Raw genomic sequence first — 21,898 nt, 5'->3', positions numbered from 1 at the left:
GGTGTTTGTTGTTCCTCCAGAGAAAAAATCCTCAGCCTTGTGGTACACATTGTAAAGATGGACTGCATGAGATTTCATGCTCTAACTTTTAGCTACAATGATTATTATAGCTTTAAAAATACAATAAAAGGGAAAATATTGGACTCTGTTCATGTTGCCAGGAAATCTGGCAATCTTGCAGTTTTATTTGGGCGATTTTTCATGTCATATCTCATTTTTTGGATGAGGAGACTTGAGTCCCAAAGAGAGGAAGTTATTTGTTCATAGTCATACTTCCAGGAAGCTGAAAAGTTGGAATTAGAACAGAGATCTTTTGTCTCAGGCTTAGTACTTACTCTTCAGTCTCTCTGTCCCTCAATCCCAACAATGGTTCTGCAAAAATGTCATGCTATTCCAGAAGTTCTACAACTCAGATTCTTAGTAAAAGTCAAGGTTTGATTATCATTTCAAGATTATTATTTATATCTCAGTACTTCTAACTGTGCCCTTGGCTCTGGCATTGAGATTGGCTCCCTCTCTGTCTGCTCCCTAAATTTATTGATCTCATTAGAAGATAAAAGTGACAAAGATAGCTCTTAATACTTCTGAGAAATGGAAAGCCATTAGCAGGTCATTGTCAAAGTTATTCGGTGTCATTTTAAGCTTCTTACTAAACCGGTGGGAGCCAATGATACAGGGATTACCCTGGGCCAGAAGAGTGGGAGGGCTTCCATTGAGAATTGAATGAATATTAACCTGAGGCTGGCAAATAGACATTCTGTGTGGATTCAGAGCCTTGTATTTGATGCTCACTTGACATAATATAATCATATAGGGATGTACCCTGGATATAAACAACAGAGTTTGATCTTTCCTGCCCCATTTCTCTCTCTTTTCTCCAATACGAAGCTTTGCTAATGGAGCATCTTTTAGGAATTAGGGTGAAGGGAAAAGGATACCTCATAATTGAGCCATTTTTAACTACTTCAGGCCAGTGTTTGCCATCATTGGAGTGGTCAGCTCAGCAACTTTAATGAGGATATAAGAAGAAACTCATATCCAGGTACCCTCCTTCCTAGTTCCTGGTAACATAGCTAGAAGTCTAGAAGGAACTTAAAGCAGCACGTGTCTCTATTTCCTCCCCAAGGAACATGACCAGTGTGGCAGTGTCAAATTGACATTACTTTTTAGGATCAGAGCCTAAACTAGGGATAGTTGGTATCTGGGATAAATGCATTGTGGGGGGGAGAGAAAAGCCAGGTTTTGGTTTAATTACATAGAAATGGGGAGGCTTGTACTGCCATGGGCTTGTGGGAGGAGTGGGAAAGGCAGACCTAGAAGAGCATCTGAACACAGTGGCACAGGAGTCCATGAAGTGAGGTACAGGAATAGTGATCATCAAGGTTGAGGAAGCTTCTCTACTAAACACCTCATATCAGTGATCTGGGATAAAGATTCATGACATCCTAAAATGGTGGGCTTTTCATAAAACAATTCAGTGTCATTAATGTTCATCTTTTTGGTTTAATCATTTCCCTCTGTCCCTAATAACTAAATTATCCTTTCTATTATTTTTTATCTTCCCCTTCCTCAACCCAACCCAGTACTAGGAACCATGTCCCGGGAACTAGTCAGCCTAGTGTCACCAGTTGACTCCATAGAGAGGAATCATAACCTTTTCCTTTTTCCAACATAACTCTTTGCTCCATTGCTCAGTTTCTTCCCACCTTTGCTGCAAGTATCATAAAGCCTCATTCCCTTTTGACCCCTGGACTCAATATTCTTTTTGACAGGGATCATCTGCTTCCCAGGATCCCTGGGGTTTTTCCATCTGTCCAACTTTTTTCCCTAATAGAACCTAAGTACCATCTGATTTTTCTATCTAATGTCAACTGAATGACGTCAACTGAATGAACCCTCCTTTCTGCATTTTTTCTCCAACAAGCATGAGCTCCTTGAGAGTAGAAGCTATTTCACTTTGTTATTTTTCTCTTCAGTGTTTAGCTAATAGTTAAGCATTTAATAAATGCTTCTCCAGCCCAGCCCATATCCCATAACTATGTTTATATATTACTTGTCCATGTGCCAATAATGCAGTTCCTCTTCATTTCCATCTCTCAGATGGAGGATTCTTTTCAAGAATCATCTCAAGCTTTCTTTTCTACAGAAGGCCTATTCCAGTGCCCCCAGCTAGTTATATTTCTCTCAAAATCACTTAAAATTATGTGGGTGTATGTACATATAATTGCCTCCACCCAGACTGTAAAGTTCCAGTTTTTCCTTTTGTCTATTTTCCCAGTGCCCAGTACAGCATTATTAGATTCATAGTAGGTATTGAATATAAATGCTCATGCTCATGGATTGATTAAACCTGTGTTAATTAGAGCCAATTTAGATTTCTTAGCTTATGTGATTGGAATTATAACGCCTTGTGTAAGGATTGAAGTGAGGAGAGAAAATCCCAATAATAACTCAGAGGCCCCAGATTGGCTCAAGAATTTTTTTTCATATTATTTACCAGATAAACAATGCAGTGCTAAAAATTTAGAAATTACCTACACATGGATATTAAGTAATTAACTTAGAATAGGAAGATTGAGGGAAGAGTCTATGATTTCCTTTTTTAATTTTTTTAGAATCTATAATTTCTGTGACCTTCAGGAGGCTTTGATAGTTCTGGACTTTGTTGTGAGAGACCTGGTTCTCACCTTTTCTAACCTCTTGTATTCCCTTGAAAAACTCATTTAATTTCTCTGTGCCTCAATTTCCTCATTGGCAAAACTAATTAATTGAGAAAAAATAGAAGCTGAGCTCTTTGAAGTTCCAAATTGGGAGCTTTGAGATGATTCTTTAGAAGCTCTTGAAGAGAGGTGCTGAAGTTGACTTCATTTTTCAGCTTTTATGGCCTCAAGGGTTAACAAGTATTTGTTCTTTCTTAGGAAAGTCAGTGTAATGAGAAGTACACCAGATAGGACATTGGAAGATAAAGGTTTAGGTTCTGTCTGGAACATTACTTTGATATATGGACCTTCTAGGTGAACCTGAACCTTAAGATGCTCTTTTATAAAAAAAAATGATGGGACTGGACTAAGTAGTTGATCATCAACATCAAAGTTTGTTTCAACTCTAATGTACTTGGATTTTATGCAGTTCAATATATGATCCATGGTATCAAAGTTTAAAAGTATCTAGTCTAGCCCCCTTATTTTATGGATGAGAAAATCAAAGGGTAGGAAGGTTGTAACTTGCCTGAGCATCAAAAACAGGATTTGTATAATGAAGTTATTCCAATAAACACTTATTAAGCAATATTTGATGTAAAACATCATTCCAGGTACTAAGGATTTAAAAAATACATCATCTGTGCCTTCAAGGGGCTTTACAATCTGTTGTGAGAATACAGTATGAACACTTAGTAAGTCAAGATAATGGTTAATAGAACAAGGATGTCAGGAAATGTTTCAATTTATAGATATTGAGTTGCAATGATCTTTAGAGGGTGGTCCTTTCCCTTTACAGATAAGTTTATGAGGTTCTCAGAGATTTAAGTCCAAGGTCTTAACTTCAATGTCACCACTATCACTTCAAGATAGTCTTGGAGGGCAGAAACTGGTTTGTCTTTGTACCTCCCAACATTTGGCATATGGTAGGTACTTAAAATGTATGTTGCATTGAATTGGAGGTCCCACAGAAAATAGCAGTTAAGATTCAAACTGAGATCTACTGAATTTGAATCTAGCGATTTTTATTGCCTTTACTACAAGAGAGGTGAGATCACTAGCTTAGAAATTGGGATATATCACTTATAGCTCTCAATTTTTCACTAGGTCTGTGTGTCAGTAGATAATTCATTTCCTACTGGATCATGATTTATTCATTGGATAGGTGCTATTATTGTCCCCCAAACCAAGGCAAATAGTGGTTAAGTGACTTAGCAAGAGACACAGACAAAAAATAACTGAGTCTGAAATCTTTCAGTGTAAATGATAAATCTAGAGATACTTGAAATAAAGTGATTTATTCAGGGTCACACAGAACCACTAAGTGATAGAGGTCAAGCTTGATTTCAGATTTCTTGACTATGAAATAAACTATTTACCTCACCATCTCCCCTGGTACCCCTATCTTACAAATGAGGAAACTGAGGTTTAAAAAGATTAAAGTACTTGACTAGAATCACAAAGCTGATAAATATGAAGATGGAATTCAAACTTAGGTCTGTTGATTCATGACACCTTCTAAAAAGAGTTATTTAGTCTTGACTGAGATGATATATATGAAACTGCTTTGTGAATCTTGTGAGACAATATACTGGGATGGATAAAGTACTGAATTTGGAATAAGAAAGAGCAGGCTTCAAGTACTACCTGTAAGGCTTACTAGGCTTTTGACCATAAGAAAAACTGGGTTTCTCTGAGACTCTATTTCCTTTCCTTTAAAGCCTATTCATATAATGATGGATGATAATGGTGATAGTATCTTTAATATCTACGCCACTGGATTTCTCTGAAGTTTAAACAAGATAAACTCAGTAAAGTATTTTACAAACCTTAAAGTTTATGGAAATTTTAACTTTTACTTTTATATTTTATTTCACTCAATGAAAGCATTTAATAAGCATCATTTTATATAAATTTAGTTAAATATATGAACATATTTCTATATTTGTCATGTTGCACAAGAAAAATCAGACCAAAATGAAAAAAAATCACAAAAAAATCCAAAGAAACAAAAGATAAAAATATTATGCTTTGATACACTTTCAGTCTATGTTCTCTCTCTGGCTGCAGATGTCATTTTCTGCTCCAAATTTGTTGGAATTGCCTTAAATCACCACATTGTTGAGAAGAATCAAGTTGATCATCACATAATCTTGTTGTTATTATGAACGATCTTCTCCCGGTTCTGCTCACTTCAATTCATGCAATTCTTTCAATTTGTGCAAGTCTTCCCAGGCTTTCCTGAAATCAGCCTGCTTATCATTTCTTATAGAACAATAATATTCCATTACATTCATATACCATAAACTCAGCAATTCCCCAACTGATGGATATCTACTCAATTTCCAGTTCCTTGCCACTACAAAAAGAGCTGCTACAAACATTTTCATACATGCGGGTCCTTTTCCCTCTTATGATTTTTTTGGGGGATATTGACCCAGTAGTAGGCTTCATTTTTCTAAAAGATATACTTGAGAAAGGAGGTGGGGTGGTGATATAGCAAATGTGAATACTGATATATATCACATAGTAAAATAAAGAGTTTGTGCTGAGAAGAGCAATGGGTAAGCATTAGGAAAATGCTGTATTCATTACTGGATCTTTTTTTTGTTTGTTTGTTTTTGTTTTTGTTTTTTTTGCAGAGGGGTGGGTATAGATATCTTTACTTTCTTTGATGTTATTTGTCCCAAGGGAAAGTTCAGTCTTGGAGCACAGGTAGGAAATGATTTTAATATGAGAACAAATGTAATGAATCAGAAAAAAAAATTTGATAAAACAACTAGAAGAAAGTCTCAGGTGTTTTGGACATTTCCTGTATATATTATAGACATATGAACAAAGACAAGGATAAGAAGAATGAGAAATGAAGAGGAAAGAAGAAGAGGTGGAAAGGCTGTGATCTCTAAACAGCAAACAATGTCCAAAATGATGAGTTCATGGATCAGTTGAGATATTGACTCTCTGGAGGTGACATTTTTATGATATTGTTGTGTTGACCCGTTACTGAATTTGGAGATAGGTTATAAATCTTGTATAATTTATCAGAGGTACTTTTGTAATGTGAAATCCTGTCTAATTATTCATTCTTTTGACTTTACTTAGGTTATTACTGGAGGATGTTATTGAATGGTTAGATACAAGTTTTGAAAAGTGAAGTAAAGAAATTAATTAGACAGCTTTGAATTAAATGAATGTTGAAATGTAAACTTAGATACATCCTATATCCTATTATTCTGTTTTGGGGGAGAAGTGTAATGGTTTAGTGAAATGAGGGTTGAATTTGGAGTTCTATTAAGGTGGGAACATTGATCATATACTTGTTGGTCTTGGTTTTTTTTTTTTTTTTTTTAGTAAAATGGAGAGAAGGTGATTTTCACTACTTAATTCTTATGATTGTGAGACAAATGCTTTGTAAATGTTGATTCTTTTTTTTTTTTTTTTTTTTTTCCCAGTGGAAGTGGTTCATAATTTATCCTAACTTCAGAATAGGAATAATGAGGCAGGGACTCTAATTTTTGTGTTTGTATCCTCCCGTGCTTAGCACAGTGCCTCTCACATGGAATGTACTTAATAAATGCTTTCTATCCCCCTTTCCATTTATTCATTCATTCTTTTCCAACTCCAAGTTCTTTCTGTACTTACTCATTAACTGCTCTGCTAAATCTACATACATATCACACATTTAAAGAGGGAGACATTTAAATGCTAATTGATTGATGATTTGATGATAATTATAACTGCCCTTTACCTAGTGCTTTACATTTTTAACATGCTTTACATATTTGATTTCATTTAAGCTTAACAATAGGAACTAATCAATCAAATCAATCAGTTCAGGTAACAATTCAATCCAATAAAAGCATTTATTAAGTGTTTATTATGGATCGGGCATTGGGACTACCAAGAAAGGCAAAAGCAATTCCTGTCCTGGAAGAACCCAGAGTCTAATGGGGAAGAGAGCATAGAAATCACTAAATATATACAAGATATACGGAGAGTGTTCAGTTGTTTCACATCTGAATCTTTGTGACCCCATTTGGTTTTTTCTTGGCAAAGATACTAGAGTGATTTGCTAGTTCCTTCTCTAATCATGAGGAAACTGAGGCAAACAGGGAAAGTGACTTGCCTAGAGTCACACATCTAGTAAGTGTCCAAGGCTGAATTTAAAGTCATGAAGCTGACTTCCTGCCTCCTGTCCCAGAACTCTATCCATCCTACCACCTCAATATCCAATATAGAGTAGATGGAATATAATCTCAGAAAGGAAAGTACTAGCAGATTAAGGGACCAGACAAGGCATCCTGCAGAAGATAGAATTTAAGTTATATTTTGAAAAAACTAGAGAACTGAGATGTATAGATAAAGAAGAAGATTATTCTAGGAATTTGGCTAAGTCAGTGATTGGAGGCAGTAGAAGCAATGTAGCATGAGAAAAAGGCATAGAAATCAATGTAGTTATATGCAAAGAGGGTAGAGTAGAGGAAAATATAAGAAGTTAAGATGATTTGGGAGGGTCAAGAGCTTTAATTACTATGTAGAGGACTTCATATTTGATCCTGGAGCTAAGAGAGCATTAGTAGAGTTTGTTGGTTGAGATGATGACATTTTCAGACCTATCCATTAGCAAAGCCTCTCTGGCACTTGAATGAAGAAGAAATGGAGTACTGGGAATATTGAGTCATAGAAATCAATTAGAAGCTACTTCAGGAGTCCAGGGCAGATGTGATAAGGGAGTGTGTGAATGTAGAGAAGAGAATACGTTCAAGAAATCCTGTGTATGAAAAAATGAAATTTGGCAACAGATTAGATATATGGTGACTGAGAATGAGGAATTGAGAATGACTCTGAAGTTTTGGACCTAGGAGAATGGAAGATGACATTATTCTTAGCTACAATAGAAAGAGGGGGAGGTCTTTTTTTGGAAATATATTAAGTTCTGCTTTGGACATCCAGTTGAAGATATCCAAAAGCCAACTGTTAATTTAGGACTGGAACTTAGGAAACAGGCTAGGGTTACATAGATCCAGTTGGGAATCATCTGCAAAGAGATAATAAAACTGAGACTCAGAGAGATGAGATGACTTACTCATGGTCACATAGCTATTAGGTCAGAGAAAAATTTGAACTCTGGTCTTCTTGATTCCCAACTCATTTAATCAAATAACTATACCATTTTGGAATGGATCAATCCTTCTATTGCTTCTCTCTTCTAGGACACTATCAACATTGGAATCAGTCACCCAGAAAACATGTACCTGGTTCCCTGAAAAAGGTTATAACAAACAAATCACTATCCTTATTTTCTTCCTGTCAATCCCCAAAGTCCTGCCTCTGGCTGATACTCTTCTATAAATGCTTTCTCCTTTTTGGAATATAATTTTGAGGGCAAGTACTGTCACACTTTTAAAAAATGTTTACCTATGTATAGCATGTATCTGCCACATAATAAGTGCTTAAAATGCATTGTCAATCATTAAATCAATTAATTCTTCACTTTATATTCTTTCTCAATCTGATGACTTTTTCTGCTGTAATTATCATATCATATTAGATTTAGTCTAATATTTAAGCAAGGTGAAGCTCAGAAAAGGTAGATAACTTTCCAAGTTCTTACATGAGAATAAATGTTTATTAAATCCCTATTATGTGTGAGGAGCTATGCTCAGCTCTTCACAAATATCTCATATGATCCTCACAACTTTTCTGCTAAGTAGATGTGCTTATTGCCATTTTACAGTTGAGAAAACTGAGGCAGACATAGATTAAATGACTGTCCAGGGTCATACTGTTAGTAAGTGACTCCAAGCCCAGCATTCCATCCACTGAGCTACCTGGGAATAAGAAGGTGGGACCCAGATTTGAATCCATATTCTCATGCCAAATCTAGGAATTTGTCCATTGTACTGGAATGTCTTTATGAAGATGTATCTTTTGATTGATTTGTAGGATTGATATGAGAAAAAATAGGACACAGTTGCTCCTTGTCAGATATACAATAACTTTAATTTCATGAATGTTTTCTGGGTTAGAATCAGTGATCCAAGGTTAGACATCACTACATCTCAGAATGATCCACCTCAAATATTGCTCTGGTTTGATAGTAATTTTAAAGTTAGTAGGCAGATAGATGGTACAATGAATAAAGTACTGGACCTGGATTCAAGAAGACTAATCTTCTTGAGTTCAAATCTGTCCTCAGACATTTGCTAGCTATGTAATCCTGCACAAATCTCTTAACCCTGTTTGCCTCAATTTCCTCATCTATAAAATGAGCTGGAGAAGGAAATGGCAAAACACTCCATTATCTTTGCCAAGAAAACCTCAGATGAAGTCACAAATAGTGAGGAAAGACTTTTAAAAATAACTGAACAACAACAATGAAGCCATTCCTGATGGCAATTGGATCAAATGGCATTGCCATTGACATGAAGGCAGAGCATCCTTAATAGAAATAATATGTAAGTAGCACTTATAATGTGACTTTTGTGCAAGAATCCTATGTTGTCATTAATTCAAGTATGATAGAGGTAGCTGGTGGCAGAGTAAATAGACCAGAGATCAAATCTGACCTCATACAATTGCTAGCTTTTTGATCCTGGTCAAGTAACTTTTGTTTACTTCAATAGGGATAACAATAGCACAGTCTTCCTGGGTTGTTGTAAGAATAAAGTAAGATATTTGTCAAATATTTAACACAGTATCTGATACATAACAGGTAGGTGCCATATACATTTTTATTATTAATAATGTTATTGATTACTGCTTAATATGCCATGAAAGAATTTTTTAGCATTAATCTCAGACCACTGCTGGGAATCCTCAAATGGTTTGTGAACTACTTAATGGTAAGCACTGTATTACACCGTGTTGTACTTTTGAGTGTATCAAAATATGGTAGGAAAAAGTGAACCACAGCCGGAAGGCCCCAGTTAGCCCATCACTCACTTGGTCACCAGGAGTGAATCAGCCTCTGAGTTTGGTGTCTGCAGCTGTCAGTTAGGGTGGAGCAAGATTGGAGTATATGGTTCTTCAACACCATAGCATTTCTGCTATAAAGTCTGTATAGTGCAAAAACAGTGTAGGATTTAGACTCAGAAGACCTGAATTAAAATCCAGGCTCTGCCATACTCTATGTGATTTTGGTCAAAACCTTTACCCCCAAATTGAGTATAAACCACTATATAGCATTTCCAATCCCTCTGTTTTTGTCTGCTTGCATTTTTGATTTCTTTCACAGGTTAATTGTATATTATTTCAAAGTCTGATTCTTCTTGTACAGCACAATAACTGTATAGATATGTACACATATATTGTATTAAACATATACTTTAACATATTTAAAATGTATTGGTCTACCTGCCATCTAAGGTAGAGGGTGGAGGGAAGGAGGGGAAAAATTGGAACAAAAGGTTTTGTAATTATCAATGCTGAAAAATTACCCATGCATGCATCTTGTAAATAAAAAGCTATTAAAAAAAAATCTTTACCCTCCGTGAACCTCAGTTTCTTTCTCTGTAATTTTAATGGCTGGACTAGCTGGCCTATGAGGCTCCTCCCAGCTCTAGATATATGACCCTTTATCTATGACAATACAATCCTCTCTACTTCTGAAGCTTTTGATCCTGTGACTTCTAGTGTTTTCAATTTCATTCTGTGACTTAGTATGCAAGAATTATAGTTCAGCATGCTGAGCTATCCCCTTAAAAAGAATGGAAAACAGGCTAGTTGATTTTTTTTTAATTTGGGGGGAATATTTTTAGCTTTTTAAAAGCTTCTCACTCTGAGCTTAGAAAGAAATAAGAACCTTTTCCAAAAATGCAAATACTCTGGCAGAAGCAGGAATAGTGTTTTCAATCTTTCTGGAGCAATTGTTTGCCCATCCTGTGTCATTCACTGTACAAAAGGGTAAGGGCTTAATGCTAGTCCCATTGAATGTATGAGAACCAGTGTCAGGACTTCTGCAGTTGTAGCAATAGCTCTTTCAACTGGGCCACGCTCACACAACACCGGAGCATTCTTTGTCTGAAGCAGGCCATAACTGCTAGGTTAGGATACTGGCCTTTTATGAATGTTCTAAACTTCTATGGGCTTTGACAAGATTCAGAATGAGGTGGGTGATTCCCAGCCCCCATGTGCAGCATCTATCCTTCATGAAATCAGTGGGAGCCGTGTCTGGCAGGCAGTGTGGGATGAAATGAGCAGCATATCCCAGTGAAATAGAAAATGGCTGGCTTAAATAGGAAAGAAACAGTTTGTCCTGTCGAGTAAGAGAGGTATAAAGAACCAGGTTCAATGTATCAGAAACAGATACCTACTTTTTGTGTGACTGGAAAAGGTTCTTATTCTGGGCAACTTCTTAAGACAATACCTTTCAGAAGAGGTGCAGATCCACCTTAGTAAAGGAAATTGTCTCTAAATGATAGTTCCCTATTTCAATTAGTGCCAGGTATTGTAAAATTTTAAGGAGACAAAGAAAGGTAAAATAGTTTCTGCTCACATTCTAATGGGACAGACAACATGAAAATAATTTAGGTATGTAGAAGATGTATATAAACAGAAGGAAGGCAATGTCTGGGAGGAAGCCCCTGGCAGTCAGGGTCCAGGAGGGCCTCCTGCAGCAGGTTGAGCTTGAAATGAGTCCTGAAAGAAGCTAGGGAAACCAAGAGGTGGAGTTGAGGGAGAAGAACATTCCAAGCATGGAACATAGCCTATGCAAAGGTATGGAGATCAGAGATGGAGTGTGGAGTAAATGGACCAATCTGGTTGGATCATTAGGTACATAAAGGAGACTATAGGGTAAGATGACTGGAAATATAGGAAGGTCACATGTTATGATAAGCTTTAAATGACTAGTGCTTGCTTCAGCAGCATATATACTAAAATTGGAACAATACAGAGAAGATTAGCATGGTCCCTGCTCAAGAATGACACACAAATTCATGAAGCTTTAAATGACTAGTAGAAGCCTGAATTTATAGATCTGGGAAGGATTTATGCAGATGATCTCTTAACTCAAGGGAGCTGATTAAATTAAGTAAGATAATTTTGGAAGAAAAGCTAAAAGGTCCCAGAAGAGAACATTGAGGGACATCCATGGTGGCTTAGTGTGACATGAATGAGATCCAGTAAAGGAAACTACGAAAGAGAATTCATATATTCAGGAAGAAAACTGGGAGAGAGCAGTGTCATGAAAACCTAGAAAGAATAGTCAGAAGGAGATGATTAACAGTATCAAAGACTGCAGCATGCAGGTCAAGAAAAATTTAATCTTTTTGATATCTCTCAAATATTCCCCCTTTTCTTCTCTGATATTGCCATCACTCTAGTGCTGCCCCTCATCACCTCATGCCTTAATTACTGCAATAGCCTGCTGGTGAGTCTGCCTGCTTTGTATCTATTGCCACTCCAATCCGTTCAGTCCATCATTAGATGATTTTCCTAAAGTAGAGGTTCAATCATACATATCACTTCCAAACTCAATAAACTCCAGTTACTTCTATTGCTTCCAGGAGCAAATACAAAATATATATATATTTTTTGACATTCATAGCCCTTTAGAACCTAATCTCTCCTATTAGTCCAGTCTTCTTATCCTTTACTTCTTAACATATACTCTTCAATCTAGTGACATAGGTCTCCTCACTCTTCTTTGAACAATACACTCCATTTCTCAGCTTTGAGCATTTTCTCTGACTTTCCCTATGCCTGGAAGACTCTTCTTCCTCTACTTTGACTACCAGCCTCTCTGGCTTTCTTTAAATCCCAACTAAAATCCCACCATCTATGGGGAACTTTCCATAATTCCTCTTAATTCCAATGTCTTTCTTTTAAATATTTCCTATTTCTCACATATATAGCTTGATTTGTATATATTTGTTTGCATGTTGTCTCCTCCATTAGATTGTAAGTTCCTTGAGGAAGGGATTGTCTTTTAGCTTTTTTTTTTTCCTGTCTCCAGAGCACGCCACAGAGCCTGACATATAACAAAGACACTAAATAAATATTTATTGATTAATTGATATGCATACAATAGCAAGAATAACTGATTTATTTATATAATACATGTTTTATAATATATTTTTATAAAATATATGTTATAAATATATTTTATAAAAGTGGATTCTGACAGAAATGATGTGAAGTAGATATTATTATTCACACACTTCAGATAAGAAATAGAGACTGAAAGGTCAGAGACTTGTGCAATGTCATATATCTGAATTCAAGTCTTCCTTATTCAAGGTCCAGTGCTGAAATGGCTACATCAAGGGAGGTAGACTAGATGACTTGAGATTTCGAGCTCTAAATTCTATGATCCTTAGTTCTAAAATAAAGAACCAGAACCAGCATTAATTTCCAGTACAGCAGAGCTTTGATGATGCAATATCACCCTTTGAGATAACTATGGAAAATGGTGACATAATCATTATTTCCTCCCCCTCCCCCTTTCAACAACTGACCTTTTTAAATTCCATCAATGTTGCTTTCATTCCAATGATTCAAATGTAGAAAAACAGAGATTATTTATGTTTTCTAGAAAGCTTGCCACCCACCTGCATGTTCCCTTCCGCTACAACCCCCTCCCCCAGACATTAAGACAGTAAGTTGCAGGGGATAAAACATAAGGCCCTCGTTAATTGCAAATTAATAGTGCCAGGAATATATGCAGATGGCACCTGAAGTCAATTGCTGACGGCTTTGGATTCTGGTTCTATTTTTCTTTCATATAACCAAACAGACTAGCAAGCAAAGAGATGACAGAGACTTGGTTTTTATTTAACCCCCAAATTCACAAGTTGGAAATCCATGTTCTTGACCTACAAAGGTTTCTTAGTGATATTGCAACTCCTATTTTTCTGAATCTCCTCATGTTAGCCAGGCTCAAGTTTTAGCATTTTCCAGGACACAGGTGTAAGGATATGAATGAACATACTGTATATATCACGGACACTTGCTTAGCTAGTAAATATTTTCTTCTATGAGTTTGCTCATTCTCCTGCAATCAATTGTGAACTGACAGTGTTTAACGGGTCTGCAGAGAGCGTACCTGCTTTGGTTTATGTTTAAAGGAAATTAATCATTTGATTCTTTTTTTTAATCTTTCAAGGCTGCCATTTTAAAAATCCCCATTCCCCCTTTCAAAGATTGCACTCCAATTGCTGAAATCAATTAATTAAATGCTAAATTTGAAATTTGTCAAAGATCATGATCATTTTGTTTCACTGTATAATCTTGGAGGAGACACAAGTTATCACTAAGTTTAGTTATTATAAAATAAAAGTTATTTATTGTTTACTATTATTAACTTAGTAACACTCTATAAATCTAATTGAAATATGGAATGAATTTTCAGATAAAATATTTCAAGAGACTTTAGAATGGTTATCTTATCTAACTCTCTCATTGTACAAGTGATATCTGATACCCAAAGAGAGTTTCCAAGATCACAATCGAGGCAAAATTTGGCCTCAGGTTATCTGACTCCACATCCATTATTCTTTCCATCATAGTATATTTATTTCTTCCTATATTGATTAGAAAAGTCATAAAAATTCAAATATTGAGGAAATAAATACAATATCAACTTATTTGGGCATGGAGCTCCTTATGAATTGGTTTGTGGATTTAGAAAGTTTTATTAATTTTGATTAATTTATGAGCCTCATAAGAGTATATCTAAGACATTCTTCTTGTATTGTTTACCCCATCTGAAGTAATTTCTTACGTTTTTATATATTTTGTATTTTATTTTATATTCTTTGTATTTATAGATTTGTAAATGACACAACCATATTCCATTTTGTTGGTATATTTTAGAACTTTGAGAGTCCTATGATCTCAACAGTATTAGTCTACCTTCCACTGGTAGAGGTTATGACTCATTCATGCTACCTCATTCATGCTATATGAACAGGATCTTTGGAAGTTAGGTTGGACTCCTCTTTCAGATAATTTTTACTTTCTATCAGTTTCAAATTTTGGATCAATAACAATCTATAACCATTGCTGTTGAGAATTAAATGAGATAATATCTTTAAATTGCTTTACAAACTTTTAAGTGCTGTATTAATTTCAATTTTTGTTCCCATTATAATTTTTATGTTTTATTATTATCTATAACCTCACACATATCTTATTATTCACTATTATTCAAACCTTCACCCATCTCTTCCATAAAGAACTTACTCAATATATTGCAGATATTTCTCTGGTTCTTTTGATATTTTCTTGATATTAGAGCAACACCCATATTCAGCAGGCACATTTTATTATTTGCCAGGGGCATTCCTGAAGTCAGGAGGATATGAGTTTAAATGCATAAGAAAAAGCCATTAGATTTGGCAATAAGAATATTATTAGTAACGTTTGAGAGCACAGTTTTGATTGAATGATGAAGTTGGGGGCCAATTAACAGAGGGCTGAGAAGACAGAGGAGAAGAAGTAGAGCCACCAAGTTGATATTGCTTTCTTTTGTTTATACAAGAAGAGAAAGAGAGATGTAAGATAATTGCTAGCAGGTGTTTCTTAAAGATTGAGGAGACATGGCCATGTTAAGGAAGAAGTCAGTAAGGGTAAGAGATTGAAGATAAGATAAATCAGGATGATTTGCTGAAGAAATAAAAAGGCAATGGAATTGGAAATGCATTTAGAAGGGCTGAGTTAGGCAAGGAGAAGGGCCACTCCTTCATCTGAAGTCCAGGAAGAAAGAGATAAAGGAGGGATTTTTCTGAATGGTGTGAGATGAGAAGGACTCCTAGCTAAAGGTTTTGATTTTTTTTTTTTTTTTGTGAAGTATGAGTCAGGGTGTTTAGTTGTTTGAAGATGGGATACTGTCAAAAGCTTGAGGAGAGATGAGAAGGTTAGAATAGTAATGCACAGGGTGAGGTTATAACGCAATTAGAAATACAGTGTTTACTTTGCTGTAGTGAGATCCTAGTTGCAATTAGATCATGTAAATTTGTAGGGAATCCAGTCAACACAGTTTTATTATTTCCTCTAGTGCCTTTAACCCTTATAGGATAAAAGAAGGCATGCTATGACATTAATCTAGTGTTGGGGCTTGACAAAATGTGATTAGCAGTAATATGAGAGGGTAAGGGAATTGAAGGTGAGAGATAGTGCAGAGTTGAGTTGCCTTACCAATGGATTGATATAGAAAAGGAGAAGGAAATGGAGCAATAATGATTAAGTTCTTACTAGGTACCAGGCACATTGTACCTTGTTTGAGATGCTTTACAAACATCTCAATTGGTACTCACAACAACTCTGAGAGGTAGGTGGTAATATTTTCCTCATTTTACAGTTTTGGAAATTAAATCAGATAGCCTTTTCCAGGGTAATTGATCTAAAAAAGTAGCTGAGAATAGATTTGGGTTTCAACCTTCCTGATTCTGGGTTCATCGCTCTATCCCCTGTGCCAACTAGCAGCCTGAAAGATGAGTGTAGCCAATGCAGAAATGATGAGTTGGAAGAGAAGGAAGGGCAGAGGGAATGGAGGTCATGAAAAAGACAAATAACTAAGTTGGTATTGTATAATATAGGGGAAATGGAATGACAAAAGATCATGATCAGGTAAAGAAATAATCTTTTTTTTTTAATCTTTTATCTATCATTTTGGAGAGAAAAATCAGAGCAAAAGGGAGAAACCATAGGAGAGATAAAAAAAAAACATGAACATAGCATGTGTTGATTTATATTTGGTCTCCTTAGATCTTTTTCTGGATACAGATGGTATTTTCTGTTCAAAGTCTATTGGGATTGCTTTGGGATCACTGAACCGCTCAGAATAACCAAGTCTTTTATAATTGATCATGACACATTCTTGCTATTATGTACAACGTATTCTTGGTTCTACTTGTTTCATTCAGCATCAGTTCGTATAAATCTTTCTAGCCTTTTTATAAAACAAGGCAAAGGAATTATCAAGTCCAAGGACATGGACATGGAACACTTGTGGATAATGAGAAGGTCAAGAGTGTTACCATCGCTGTTTTGTGAGGTAAAGTGAAGAAGTACAACATGAATATAAAATAAACTGGAGAACTGGGAAGGAAGAGTATTTGGTGTTCCCTAGTATGAGAGGAGGCAATGTAGATAAGATGTGAGTTTGATGTCATAACCAATAAGTAAGAAATGAGAATGCTCTGGTCTATAGACAATAGCTACTATTGTCTAGATAGCTTGATAAATTTGGATAGTGTAGATCTCAAAGTAGGAGAGGTTGATTTGTGAAAATGGTTGAGAGACAATCTTAAAGTGGCAATGGGGATTAATGAGTGTTTATTTTCTCTCTCCTTCCATGAATGAATATGGGGGTATCAAAGAATGTGCAGCCAGTATTGGAAAAAAAAAAGGAGGAAGCAGTATTGTTCATAAAGTTTTTTTTTTTAATCTCTGAATCTTGGCCTATATAATGACAATAAAGAGTATGTGATGGAAATTCTTGTGCCCTAAGTAGAATGTATATGGAGATGTCAGTCTCACTTTCTATAGGAAAAATGATGTAGAATTTTTTCCTTAGTATTTTGTTTTCCAATTACATGTAAAGATAGTTTTCAGCTTTCATTTTTATAAGAGTCTGAATTTCAAATTTTTTTCTCCCTCCCTTCCTTATCTTGTCTTTCCCCAAGACAGCAAGCAATCTGATATGAATTATATATGTACAATCATTTTAAACAAATATAATCATGTTGTGATAGAAAAATCAGAACAAAAAGAAAAACACGAGAAAGAAAATACAAACAAACAAACAAGTGAAAATAGCATTCTGCAATCCTCATTCAGTCTCCATAGTTCTCTCTCTGGATGCAAATAGCATTTTCTTTTGGAATTGTCTTGGATCACTGTATTGCTGAGAAGAACTAAATCTATCAGACTGGGCTTTAGTCAGCCAGAAACAGATCCTGGGATGACTGAATCAGTGGCACCAGTGTTTTTTTCTTTTTTTCCCCCAGACCTCTCAGCCCACAAATGCTAAGGGGATCAGACAGTAGGTCAGAAAGAGATTTACAGGGGTCCTTTTGCTGATATCAAAGGCAAGCCTCTGTTTTGTTGCCTACAGTTGGATCTGGATTGCAGTCTGAGTTTTAGTCCCACTGCAAGGCAGAGTACTAACACAGAAGAACTACAGGAGAGTAGGGACTCTGGTCATAGTTTTAGGGTTGAAAAAAGTATTTTTTAGTAATTTTCAAACCATTGCAGGAGACTAGTAAACAATTCTCTTCCTAGATCATATTACCTTGGAAGAACCAAATCAAACCAAACCAAACCAAACCAAACCAAACCAAACAAACAAACAAAAAAAAAAAACGTACAAAAACCCTACAGCTTGTGACAGTATCCTTTATTTGTGGGAAGCAGAATCTCATTTTAGCACAAAGTTAAGAGTTGAAAAATGAAAAAAAAATTATTCAAGAGTTGAAAAAACATTGGAAAATGAGCAAACAACAGAAAAAAATTGTGACTATCAAAAGTTGCTATGGTTTCAAGGAAGATTGAAACCTACATTCAGAAGACAAAACCAAAATTTGTGCATCCAAAGCTTCAAAGAAAAATAGGAATTGATCTCAGGCTATGGAAGAGCTCAAAAAAGATTTTAAAAATAAAGTAAGAAAGGTAGAGAAAAAATTGGGAAGAGAAATGAGAGTGATGCAAGAAAATCTGAAAAAAAAAGAGTTAACAGTTTGGTAAAAGAGGCACAAAACATACTGAAAGAAATAACACTTTAAAAAACAGAATAGGTCAAACGGTAAGATAGGCACAAAATTCCAATGAAGAGAATACCTTGAAAAACAGAATTGACCAAATGGGAAAAAAAGATACAAAAATTTACTGAAGAAAACTCCTTAAAAAGTAGAATTGATTAAATGGAAAAGGAGGTATAAAAGCTCATTGAAGAAAATAATTCCTTAAAAGTTAAAACTGGGCAATGGAAAATATTGACTTTAGGAGACATCAAGAAACAATCCAACAAAATTTTTTTAAATAAAAAAAGGAAGAAGCAGCGAATCTCTCACTGGACAAACAACTGACTTGGAAAATAGATACAGGAGAGATAATTTGAAAATTATTGGTCTATTTGAAAGTCATAATACATAAAAAAGCCTAGACATCAAGGAAAATTTAGAACCAAAAGGTAAAAATTGATAGAATCCACAATAACCTGCTGAAAGTCATCCCAAAATGAAAATTCCAGGAATATTATAGCCAATTTCCAGACCTCTCAGTTCAAGGAGAAAACACAGTTTAAATATTGTGAAGCCATAGTCAGGATAATACAAGATATAGCATCTTCTACATTAAAGGATTGGAGGGCTTAGAATATGATATTCCAGAGGGCTAAAGAGCTAGGATTACAACCAAGAATCATCTATCCAGAAAAACTGAGTATCTAGAAATGTATCAACACCAATAGATTTTGTAATATTAGCATCCATTGTTTGAAAAAATAAATACTTGTAAAAAGTGACTAGGAATTCGCTAACATTTTAACATCAATCCACTAAACAATCAACCACTAAAACAATATCTTACATATGTTTGAAAAATAACACATACAAGAAGTCTAATTGAATTCAACAAGCATTTATTAATGTTTTTTTTTATCATTCTATTATTTATTCAGTTTACAGAATGAAAATTTACTTATTTATCATGCTGTATTATTGAAGGAGATAAACCCTTTTTTGATAACTTCACCATAAAGCCCTTACTGCACAGTCCTACAAATACAGAATTCCTGGTTTAGTGGTTAGGACATTAGATTAGAATTATGGCACTTGGATCAGTCTTTATCTGCTGCTTCTTTACTGCGTAACTCTGGACAAATTGGTTCACCTCTCAGAGGCACAGTTACCTTATTGGTAAAATGTTAATATTGGAGTAAAAGGCTTCTGAAGTCTTTTTCAGCTCTGAATCTTGTGATCTAGGGCAGTGGGAGAAATTTGTAGAGCATATTGTTCAGAAACTTTTCAGGCACTAATCTGGCTTTATATTCAGTAGCATCCTGAGGGTCTTTTTTAAAATGCAAAACTCTGACCCTTTTTCAACAGCTCACTATGAAAGAACCTCTTTTCTTTGAAAGCACTGAACACTAGAGAGCTAGACAGAGAGAGGAGTTGGGATGGGGGAAGGGGACAGGGTGCAAATAGAGTTGTAGTTCAGCATTGTCCCATTAGTAGCCCCTCCTTTCTGACATGAATGCTTGAAGATTGACAAGGGTGGGGTTTATAGTTGGCAGCCTGCCTTTCACCTGCTGATCAGCTCTCACATGGCTTCTGATAGAATATGGAAAGCATATGTAAATCACTGAGAGCTGATCATTTCAGTCCCTAGACACTGAGATAGAATTTATCCATAAACTGAAAAGAAATATGACTTGACCTAAAGACAGAGTCCTTTGTCTTCTAGAAGAATATGGCCCAGGGACCTATTGTCTTTCATAAAACATTTCCATAACTGACATTTAGCTTTGAAGGGTGGTGGAGATTCATTAGGGTAAACTGATGGCTTTCATTCCCACCCCACTTTTTTCTGAAAGAATACATTGTTTATAGATTTAGGCCCTAAAAGAGATTTTAGAGGCAACTAGTCTGACACCCTTAATTCCCAGATGAGGAAGTTGAGGAACAGAGAAATTAAGTGACTATTTCAGGGTCACACATGTGGTACATTGAAAAACTTGCTAAACTTAGAGAATTGGACTTTGAATCCCAGCTTTACTAATTACTCCCTGTGTGATCTTCAGCTATTATTCAATTAATATTCATTATCCTCTATTTCCTTAACTATAAAATGAAGACCTCTGAAGTTCTTCCCAAAAGTTCCTTCCAACTCTAGACATATGGTCTTGTGATTATTGAGTATTAATAATTATACACTCTTCCACTAAAGTTCTTCATGGAAGTCTATAGTGAGCTGCAAGTGACCCTATTTTCTCTCAAAGTCTGTCAGCTGGACACATACTGATGAATTCTCTCATGTACAAGCACTGAACTGGGCACTAATAATGCAATTCTAAGTGTAACACAGACATTTTAATTTCAAGGAACTTAAGGTAGAATACCATGGAAGGGCATTTATACATTATATTACAAAGATAATAATAAATAATAATAATAATAAAAATTATTATATTACAAAGACAAATGAGTGAAAAACAACTGAAGGATCTAGGCAAAATGCTACAAGGAATTCAAGAAGAGGGAACATTTTCTATTTTGGAAAGTGGGATGGCTGGGGAGTAATGTTAAAAAAAAAACAACTTTATAGACAAGGATGAGAGGCCAACAGTAATTGGGTGCTGAATAAATATATTTTTTGTTTAGGGGATTGAATAACCTATTTACATGTTCTTTGAGTATGAGTCTAGTGATGAATTAATGAGAACCAATACAGAACCAACATTAAGTTTGAGTCTTATTTTCATTATGTTGATTGCCAAGTGATTATATATTTGTATATCTATGTATACACACATACATATACACATATATAAATATACACACACATATACATATATAATATATATGGTATATATTTCTGTTTACCTACCTCTCATATATCTATCTATCTTTCAGGGCCATCTTTTTGTATCTGGCCACTGGACCCAAATGGTTCCGGAGGAGAAAGAGATTCTGGTAATCTTGTACAGCTCTCAAATCATATTCTTTTGAATATCAAGGCATCACATCCCTGATGTCAAGGTCATCTTCAAGGAGAAACAACAATTTATCTATGTATTCATTCATTTATTTATGTATTTTTGTCTTGAAAATACCAGAAATCATGTATTTAAGTATGGAAGATAGTGATAAGCATTGGTGGAAGAAGTTACAACACTGATGAAGTGATTTCCCTTTAGGAGAATGAAAGTGTTGAATTACACTGATATAACCCATTCAATAGAGGCAGCATAGTGTAGGGTATTGAAAGCCTCTGACATATACTGGTTTTATAGCTCTGAGCAAATTACTTGATCTCTTGGTTCCCCAGGGAATACTTAGACAGTGAGTTTCTAAACAGGTACTAACCTAAAGTGTTAGAAGGAATTTCCTCAATAAAAGCAGAGATTCCGTCCCTTTAACCTTCCCAAGGTAAAGGGTAAGAGTAAAAATAGCTTTCTCATATCAAATAATTTGATATCTATAATAATCCTGTGGTGTAGGAAGGACTGGTGATATATTATGTAGATGGACAAA

General features: G+C 35.3%; 1 non-coding gene across 1 annotated transcript; it reads left to right on the top strand.

Moving 5' to 3' along the window:
• The first annotated feature begins 11,551 nt into the window (after positions 1-11,551).
• Positions 11,552-11,658, top strand: LOC111718617. Its single transcript, XR_002769138.1, has one exon. It is a non-coding gene; the product is annotated as a U6 spliceosomal RNA (small nuclear RNA).
• Positions 11,659-21,898: the final 10,240 nt, after the last annotated feature.

Source organism: Sarcophilus harrisii, chromosome 2 (genome assembly GCF_902635505.1).
Source record: "Sarcophilus harrisii chromosome 2, mSarHar1.11, whole genome shotgun sequence".
Lineage (NCBI taxonomy): Eukaryota > Metazoa > Chordata > Mammalia > Dasyuromorphia > Dasyuridae > Sarcophilus > Sarcophilus harrisii.
The sequence above is the reverse complement of the archived record's forward strand: the minus strand, read 5'-3'. Positions and strand labels throughout refer to the sequence as shown.